Genomic DNA, 10,766 nt, shown 5'->3' on the forward strand with positions numbered 1-10,766 from the left:
ACCCACACACAACCGACACACACACACAACACAGAACAATATATATATATATATATATATATATATATATATATATACACATACACACACACACACACACACACACACACACACACACAACACACACACACACACACACACACACACACACACACACCACACACACACACACAACACACATACACACATACACACACACACACACACACACACACACACACGTATGTATATTTATATATGTGGGTATGTATGCATGTGTGTATGTGTATATACACACAGTTGAAGTCGGAAGTTTAAATACACCTTAGCCAAATACATTTAAACTCAGTTTTTCACAATTCCTGACATTTAATCCTAGTAAAAAATCCCTGTCTTAGGTCAGTTAGGATCACCACTTTATTTTAGAATGTGAAATGGCAGCATCATGTTGTTGGGGTGCTTTGCTGCAGGAGGGACTGGTGCATTCACAAAATAGATGGCATCATGAGGATGGAAAGTTATGTGGATATATTGAAGCAACATCTCAAGACATCAATCAGGAAGTTAAGCTTGGTCACAAATGGGTGACCCCAAGCATACTTCCAAAGTTGTGGCAAAATGGATTAAGGACAACAAAGTCAAGGTATTGGAGTGGCCATCACAAAGCCCTGACTCAATCCCATAGAATATATGTGGGCCGAACTGGTTTGACCCAAGTTATACAATTTAAAGGCAATGCTACCAAATACTAATTGAGTGTATGTAAACTTCTGACCCACTGGGAATGTGATAAAAGAAACAAAAGCTGAAATAAATAATTCTCTCTACTATCATGTCACATTCTTAAAATAAAGTCGTGATCTTAACTGACCTAAGAGGGAATTTTTACTAGTATTATTTGTACCCATCCAACCTGACAGAGCTCGAGAGGATCTGGCAGAGAAGAATGGAAGAAACTCTAAATACAGGTGTGCCAAGCTTGTAGCGTCATACCCAAGAAGACYCGAGGCTGTAATCGCTGCCAAAGGTGTTTCAACAAAGTACTTAGTACAGGGTCTGAATACTTATGTAAATGTGATATTTCAGTTTTTATTTTTTATAAAAAAACATTTTGCTTATTCATTACGGGGTATTGTGTGTAGATTGATGAGGGGAAAAAATTAWTTAATACATTTTAGAATAAGGCTGTAACGTAACAAAATGTGAAAAAAGTAAAGAGGTCTGAAAACGTTTCTAAATTCACTGTATGTGTGTGTGTTTGATCAGCGCGAGGGAAAAGAGGGTCATCAATTCATATTTAAAGCCTGTTCCATGTGGCCATTTCATACAACAACCCGTATTAGAACAAATTGACCTGCTTTTGCAAATCACTCTCAGTACAGCYGATGTGGGGCTCTTTCTAAATTTCCCTGTGGCTCAATTTAAAACAATGGAACACTTACAGAGAAGAAAAACATGACTAAAAGTGACYTATTAGGACATTCTCAGCTTCATCAGTGGACATATATACGACAAGCATAAAAAAGGCTTAAAATTCCAGAGAATATCTGAGAGAGAAAATACAAATTTTGAAAATAAATAAAAGTTAAGTTGGAGGGGGAGGAGTGTATTCGTAAATATAAATAAACACAAGTCTTCTGTCTCGGAAGCTTCCTGCTTTATTTGATTAAGCGGGGTGAAAAACAGAGCAGTCATGCTCCTTGCTTTTCTTCCTCTCCCCTTCCCCTGCAATCTTGGGCTCCCTTAATGGGAATCGGAAGTTTAAGTGGAGCAGCCTGGCTAGCCCCGGCCTAACCTCCCCATCTGGAGGGGGACTTGCCAGCCTTGGGGCTACTTKCAACCCTTCCCAGCTGCTGGGTTTGGGCCCTTTTTGTTTTCGTGGGCTTGAGAAAGCATATTTTTATAAWTGATTGCCATATCCTCCACCAGCTGCTGACCCTGCTCTCTCCGACTCGCGTCCCTGAATGGGGCATGGTTCTCATTTAMGGCACCGGCCCGTGGCTCGCTSAGGGTCCTGACCCCACCTCTGTTAGCACGCTAGCAAAACAGCTATGACAGTCAGCACACTAGCCAACAGCTCTGTGTCAAAGACTTGGAGCTATTAGCTATACACTAGCAAGCACTACAGGTCTGAGTAAATGAATGGGGCCGAGCTCCCTGCCATCCAGGATCTCTATACCAGGCGGTGTCAGTGGAAGGCCCTAACAATTGTCAAAGACTCCAGCCACCGAAGCCACCGAAGTCATAGACTGTTCTCTCTGCTACCGCACCACAAGCAATACCAATGCACCAAGTCTGGAATCAACAGGACCCTGAACAGCTTCTACCCCCAAGCCATAAGACTACGATAGTTAACCAAAATGCTACCCAAACCATCTGTATTGACCCTCTATGCACCAACTCTTTTGATTCATCACATACTGCTGCTGCTACATTTTTTATTATCTATCCAGTTGCCTAGCCACTTTAGCCCCACCTATATGCACCGAACCAGTCAAAGGTTTGGGCACACTTACTCATTCAAATAATAGTGAAGATATCAAAATTATGAAATAACACATATGGAATCATGTAGTAACCAAAAAAGTGTTTCAGATTCTTCAAAGTAGCCACCCTTTGCATATTCTCAACCAGCTTCACCTAGAATGCTTTTCCAACAGTCTTGAAGGAGTTCCCACATATGCTGAGCACTTGTTGGCTGCTATTCCGGTCCAACTCATCCCAAACCATCTCAATTGGGTTGAGGTCGGGTGATTGTGGAGGCCAGGTCATCTGATGKKGCACTCCAACACTCTCCTTCTTGGTCAAATATCCCTCACACAGCCTGGAGGTGTGTTGGGTCATTGTCCTGTTGAAAAACAAATGACAGTCCCACTAAGTGCAAACCAGACGGAATGGCATATCGCTGCAGAATGCTGTGGTTGCCATGCTGGTCAAGTGTGCCTTGAATTCTAAATAAATCACTGACAGTGTTACCAGCAAACCACCCCATCACACCTCCTCCTCCATGCTTCACGGTGGGAACCACAAATGCGGAGATCATCTGCTCACCTACTCTGCGTCTCACAAAGACATGMCGGTTGGAACCAAAAATCTCAAATTTGGATTCATGAGACCAATTGAAATGCATTCCAGGTGACTACCTCATGAAGCTGGTTGGGAGAGTGCCAAAAGTGTGCAAAGCTGTCATCAAGGCAAAGGGTGGCTACTTTGAAGAATCTCAAATATAAAATATATTTTGATTTGTTTAACACTTGTTTGGTTACTACATGCATTCTCATACCGATGTTACTTTTCAAAGTTTTGATGTCTTCGCTATTATTCTACAATTCAGAAACTTGTCAAAATAAAGATAAACCTGCTAATGAAAGTGTGTCCAAACTTTTGACTGGTACTGTATATGAAAAATAAACACTAATATATCTTGATTAGATAAGTATTCAACCCATAACCCCCCGATTTTGCCTGTGCGTAGCTCTATTACGTTACTTTTTATCCTAAATAACTCTCTAGTCCTTGCCGATGACAAGAATACCCATAACATGATGCAGCCACCACCAGCTTGAAAATATGAAGAGTGGTACTCAGAGATGTGTTTGCCGCAAACAGGACAGGAAATTAATTTCATTTTTTGCAGTATTACTTTAGTGCAGTGGGTGCCAAATTTTTATAGTCCCGTCCCATTCAACATTCAACCTCCAGCTGCGTACCCCCTCAGCACAGACATTTGGAAACAAAACATTCCAAATTAATTAATTTTATCTCTATTTCTGCTTTTTGTGACTCCTATCTTTGACTCCTAGGATTACAGGGATTCTCCGCAAATATATTCAATGTGCAGGCCAACATTGAGGCTATGATAAAGAAGTTGGAGCTCTTCTCTGTCTGCATTAAGTCTAGGACAGGCATTCCGCTACGAGAACCCCTCGACAACATTCCGCTGAAAAGGCAGCGCGGGAAATTCAAAAATATTTTTTTGAAATATGTACTTTCACACATTAACAAATCCAATACAGCAAATTAAAGATAAACATCTTGTTAATCTACCCATCCTGTCCGATTTCAAAAATGCTTTACAGCGAGCAAAAACATATGATTATGTTAGATCACCGCCCAAGTCAAAAAACACACAGCCACTTTTCCACGCAAAGATAGGAGTCACAAAAAGCAGAAATAGAGATAAAATGAATCACTAACCTTTGATGATCTTCATCAGATGAACACTCATTAGGCTTCATGTTACACAATACATATATGTTGTTTGATAAAGTTAATATTTATATCAAAAAACCTCAGTTTACATTGGCGCCTGTTCAGAAATGCCTCCAAAAAAACCTGAAAATGCAGAGAGCCACGTCAATAACATAAATACTCATCATAAACTTTGATGAAAGATACATGTTTCACATAGAATTTAGATACACTTGTTCTTAATGCAACCGCTGTGTCAGATTTCAAAAAAACTTTACGGAAAAAGCATACCATGCAATAATCTGAGACGGCACTCAGAATAAAAAATAAATAAATCCGCCATGTAGAGTCAACAGAAATCAGAAATTACATTATAAAATTCCCTTACCTTTGATGATCTTCATCAGAATGCACTCCCAGGAATCCTAGTTCCCAATAAATTGTTGTTTTGTTCGATAATGTCCATATTTATGTCCAAGTAGCTACTTTTGTTAGCACGTTTAGTACACATATCCAAACGCTTGTGCAGGTCCAGCCGAACGTCGGACGAAAACTTCAAAAAGTTATATTACAGGTCGAAGAAACTTATCAAACTAAGTAMAGAATCAATCTTTAGGATGGTTGTTATCATAAATATTCAATAACATTCCAACCGGAGAATTCCTTTGGCTGTAGAGAAGCAATGGAACGCAGGTCGCTATCATGTGAAATGCGCATGACCAGGACCTGGCTCTCTGCCAGACCACTGACTCAAACAGCTCCCATCCGGCTCCACATCACAGTAGAAGCCTCATTCAAGGTTCTACAGGCTGTTGACATCTAGTGGAAGCCGTAGGAAGTGCAAACAGATCCATATCCTACTGTGCATTCAATAGGGGCTGATTTGAAAATTGACCAACCTCAGATATCCCACTTCCTGGTTGGATTCTTCTCAGGTTTTCGCCTGCCATGAGTTCTGTTATACTCACAGACATTATTCAAACAGTTTTAGAAACTTCAGAGTGTTTTCTATCCAAWAATAATAATAATAATATGCATATATTAGCATCTGGGACAGAGTAGGAGGCAGTTCACTCTGGGCACGCTATTCATCCAAAAGTGAAAATGCTGCCCCCTATCCCAAAAAAGTTAACAAGGAAACACACAGGTCTTTCCATCATTGTATGATTTTTTGTGTGAAAATGAACTCAAGCTTACGGACAATGCCAAATGTGATATAGCGAAGCACCTGAGTGAGTTGGGTGCGCAATTACGCAGGTACTTTCCCAAAACGGATGACACAAACAACTGGATTCGTTATCCCTTTCATGCCCTGCCTCCAGTCCCACTTACCGATATCTGAACAAGACAGCCTCATCGAAATTGCAACAAGCTGTTCTGTGAAAAATGAATTTAAATCAGAAGCCACTGCCAGATTTCTGGATTGGGCTGAGCTCAGAGTATCCTGCCTTGACAAATCACGCTGTTAAGACACTGATGCCCTTTGCAACCACGTACCTATGTGAGAGTGGATTCTCGGCCCTCACTAGCATGAAAACTAAATACAGGCACAGARTGTYTGTGGAAAATGATTTAAGACMGAGACTCTCTCCAATACAACCCAACATTGCAGAGTTACCTGCATCCTTTCAAGCACACCCTTCTCATTAACCTGTGGTGAGTTATTCACAATTTTCAATGAACAATTTAAAAAAAAAAAAAGTAAGATGGCTAAATAAAGAGCAAAATTATTGATTATTATTCTATTATTATTTGTGCCCTGGTCCTATAAGAGCTCTTTGTCACTTCCCACGAGCCGGGTTGTGACAAAAACTCACACTCATTCTTATGTTTAATAAATGTATTGTTTAGTGTGTGTGTGGCAGGCTTACAATGATGGCAAAAAACAACACGTGAGAGTGTGCTGACCCTGGTGCTCGAGGGGGTACGCAGCTGGAGGTTGAATGTTTGAAGGGGTACGGGACTATAAAAAGTTTGGTCACCAGGAAGGAACAGGAAGAGAGGAGAAGAGGAGGAGTAAGACACACCTTGGCTGCCTTCTTAGTGAAACTTTTAAACCCCCAGACAACCTGCATTCCTGAAATACCAGCCCCCCTGCATGTGTAAAGGGGCTGGCCAGGCACCGGGTGTTGATGAAAAATGGATCAGGCCTTGTTAGCGCAGAGGTGGGTGGTGGTGCCAGCGCACAGTGTGCAGGGAGGGATGGAGGGGGCAGCATGTGTGTGCTGCTGCATTATGTATGAGGGCCTGTCTGTTGGATTATTCACAAGGCCATAGACTCCTCAGGTGAGGGCGATGCAGCCCACAGCCAAACAGGCCTGTTCTTTCACAGTGTGTTTTTGTGCGCAGACTTTTTCACAGCTGGCTGGCTGGACACTCATACACACACCTTCTTTACCATCAGATTGTAGTAGGCACATGCAAGGTGTATATCCATAGAGAAGGGTACGAAGCATAGCTGATACACATGCACCCTCTTGGTGCTGTCMACACTTTCCCTCTCCCAACCTCCCGTTGCCTCCCGTTTCACCCCTGTGTCCGACAGAGAGAGAAACACAGCTCGTTTCCATGCTCTGTCTGGTAATTGCACAGTAATACTTCATTATGGCAGGGCTGTAATTTGGGACCAGACTCTTCAAAGCAGCTACAACCTCCTTGCGGGCYGCCACGGATACTTTAAGTCCACCCAACGGTCGTTCTGTTTGGACTGCTATTGTTTTTGGCTTATCGGAACCTTCCAAAATACACATGGAACGGCAATCACTGCGTATTTCTGCGTTATAATTGTGGTGCTGATTACAAAGTATAGGATAAATGGCTGAAATTGGGGCCGGCTGGAGAGCCAAAGAGAACATACAGTAGAACTAACAGTGAACAGGAGAGAGACTTCTAGTCAAACACTGTGGAGGAGATGAAACTACTACTGTGGTTGCCAGTTGTTGACCTGGGGTGTGTTCAGGAGGATCAAACATTCAGAGGTGTTGCAAAAAACACTTTGAAGATCAATGAGTTGCATTCAAGGATCAATGTTCGGGATGTTATGGTATTGGCAGATACCCCCAGGGCAGGTGTGAGGGTAAGTGGAGTGTGAGGGGTGCAGTGTGTATAATGTGTGTGTTACGTGTCTACAGTATGGAGTGAGAGATGGGGCTATGTGGAGTGGAAGTGTGCGCGGGACGTGGTCTGTGTGTGGACAGACGGAGAGACAGACAGAGAGGACGACCTATGGACTAGGGACTCACTGGGCACAACAGAATCACATGCTGCTCATTTGGGTTGGAGGTTGGAGACATTCAGTATCCAGGTCAGGAGGCACGGTTCACACTCAGACTTAGCTGTGTTCACTTACTCAGGCGTAGCCATTTGGTTTTCACCCAAACATGAAACAGCTTTATTCATTTGTTAGGACAATAGTTTATTAGTAGAATGCTGTAAAGGGTAGTAGTGTGGAGATACAGATGGCGTGTCTATCTGTATCACACACAACAGAGATGTACATGAAAGTCCAATGTGTAGCCAACACACTGATGGACTACAATGTCTACATTGGCTGTGGCTGTGTAGCGGTAAGAGCCTACAACAGGGTGTACAGTACTAACCGTAGGATAGGACCTGTGAGTCCAGAGAGAATTATAGTTTAAACAAAGCCCTGCCACCTCCCCTTCCTCCCTCAGTATAAATAATTCAACACACACAGTCACACACATCACACTCTAACAGACACTCTGCTCCTGGCTCTCCTTGTTGTGTTCATTATACACACATGGTCACACACACACACACACACACAACCACACACACATACACACAAACACACACAGAGCCAGGGGGCTACATCATGCAAGGATGTCTCCCTCTCATCCACAATACACACACCCTGCATGCAGTGGTATGAAGTACTTAAGTAAAAATACTTGAAAGTACTACTTAAGTAATTTTTTGGGGTAACTGTACTTTACTATTCATATTTGACAACTTCTACTTTTACTTTACTACAGTCCTGAAGAAAATAATGTACTTTTTACCCAACACATCTTCCCTGACACCCAAAAGTACTCATTACATTTTCAATGCTTAGCAGGACAGGCAAATTATCAAATTCACACACTTATCAAGAGAACATCCCTGCTCATCCCAAATGCATCTGATCTGGAAGACTCACTAAACACAATTGCTTAGTTTGTAAATTATGTCTGAGTGTTGGAGTGTGCCCCTGACTATACGTGAAATGATGACCGAGTGTTGGAGTGTGTCCCACTATCTGTAAATGATGACTGAGTGTTGGAGTGTGTCCCTGACTATCTGTAATGATGACCGAGTGTTGAGTGTGCCCTGACTATCTGTAAATGATGACTGAGTGTTGGAGTGTGCCCCTGACTATCTGTAAATGATGACTGAGTGTTGGAGTGTGCCCGACTATCTGTAAATGATGACGAGTGTTGGGAGTGTGCCCCTGACTATCTGTAAATGATGTCTGAGTGTTGGAGTGTGCCCCTGACTATTCTGTAAATGATGACCGAGTGTTGGAGTGTCCCCTGACTATCTGTAAAATGATGACTGAGTTGTTGGAGATGTCCCCTGACTATCTGTAAATGATGACCGAGTTTGGAGGTGTGCCCCTGACTATCTGTAAATGATGACTGAGTGTTGGAGTGTACCCCTGACTATCTGTAAATGATGACCGAGTGTTTGAGTGTGCCCCTGACTATCTGTAAATGATGACTGAGTGTTGGAGTGTACCCCTGACTATCTGTAAATGATGACTGAGTGTTGGAGTGTACCCCTGACTATCTGTAAATGATGACTGAGTTTTGGAGTGTACCCCTGACTATCTGTAAATGATGACTGAGTGTTGGAGTGTGTCCCTGGCTATCCATAAATTTGCTTAATATAAGGAATTAGAAATGATTTATACTTTTACTTTTGATACTTAAGTATATTTAAAACCAACTATTTTTATATACTTTTACTCAAGTAAATACTTTTACTCAAGTAGTATTTTACTGGGTGAATTATACATTTTCAATTAAGGCATCTTAAATTTTACTCAGGTATGACAATTGGCTACTTTTTCCACCACTGACTGCATGCACGCATTCATCTACGCGTGTGGGCCACAAAAGTGACAAACACAGACTTCTCCTTATGCTTAGACTTTAATCTCTACAAGCACACAACATTAGATCAACACTGACGATGTCCATATATTATACAGTCGATCAATGTCAATATCGTGTTATAATGTCATCACGTAATGTAAACAATGCAACAATGTTACTGTACAGCAATTTTAACATTAACGTGCATACAGCACAGGACATTATGGAAACAGACGTTACAAATATCACGGCTACGGAAGAATATCCAAAATAGATTTGAACGTTGTCAGCGACAGTCAAAACAAAAGCGCTCCTGGTAGGGGTGTGAGAGGGGCTTAGCTAGCATATATCTCTACCATTAACACATTAACAACAGGACAGGGACAGGAGTGATGGAGGTATACATCTGGCTGTACACTGAGAGGACAGAACATTAGGAACACCTGATCTTTCCATGACATAGACTGACCAGGTGAATCCAGGTGAAATCTATGATCCCTTATTGATGTCACCTGTTAAATCCTCTTCAATCAGTGTATATGAAGGGGATTTTTAAGCCTTGAGACAATTGAGACATGGATTGTGTATGTGTGCCATTCAGAGGGTGAATGAGCAAGGCAAAAGATTGAAGTGCCTTTATGGTAGTAGGTGCCAGACACACTGGTTTGAGTGTGTCGAGAACTGCAACGTTGCTGGGTTTTTCCACACACAACAGTTTCCCGTGTGTATCAAGAATTGTCTACTACCACCCAAAGGACATCCAGCCAACTTTGCACAACTGTGGGAAGCATTGGCGTGAACATGGGCCAGCATCCCTGTGGAAAGCRTTCGACACCTTGCACAGTCCATGCCCTGATGAATTGAGTCTGTTCTGAGGGCAAAAGGGGCTGCAACTCAATATTATGAAGGTGTTCCTAATGTTTTGTACACTCAGTGTAGTGTTAGAGAGGGATGGGGTGTATATTTTGACAGAGGGAGGAGAGCGCTACTCTCATACATAGGAGGTCATCTCCACATAGCCCTGACCTTCATGTGCACTACTAACCGCCTTTGTCAAAAAGAAAAGAAAAACACATGTTCTGCTCATAAGCCATACTATATTATGTTCCCAGACAGTGTTCACTGTGCCTACCCATATCTAGCAATACAACACATCCAGAACACAATGAGAGAGGCAGCTGGGGCCACTTTCACTCTCACAGTTTCTCTCAGTATACAGCTGCAGGCTAGTAGTACCCTGACACTGCACTGACCTGGCGGCCATTTTGGGGTCAATCTCTGAGCTGACATGGAGTCGACACTCTCTATAGGCTCCTGAAAACAACTTTGGACTGCTGCGATCGGAGTGCTTTTTTACAGTGGGGTTCGCAGGGTCTCTTCTAGTGGTCCTACCCTCATGGCAGACAGACAGACAGACAGACAGACAGACAGACAGACAGACAGACAGACAGACAGACAGACAGACAGACAGACAGACAGACAGACAGACAGACAGAC

This window comes from Salvelinus sp. IW2-2015, linkage group LG22 (genome assembly GCF_002910315.2).
Source record: "Salvelinus sp. IW2-2015 linkage group LG22, ASM291031v2, whole genome shotgun sequence".
NCBI lineage: Eukaryota > Metazoa > Chordata > Actinopteri > Salmoniformes > Salmonidae > Salvelinus > Salvelinus sp. IW2-2015.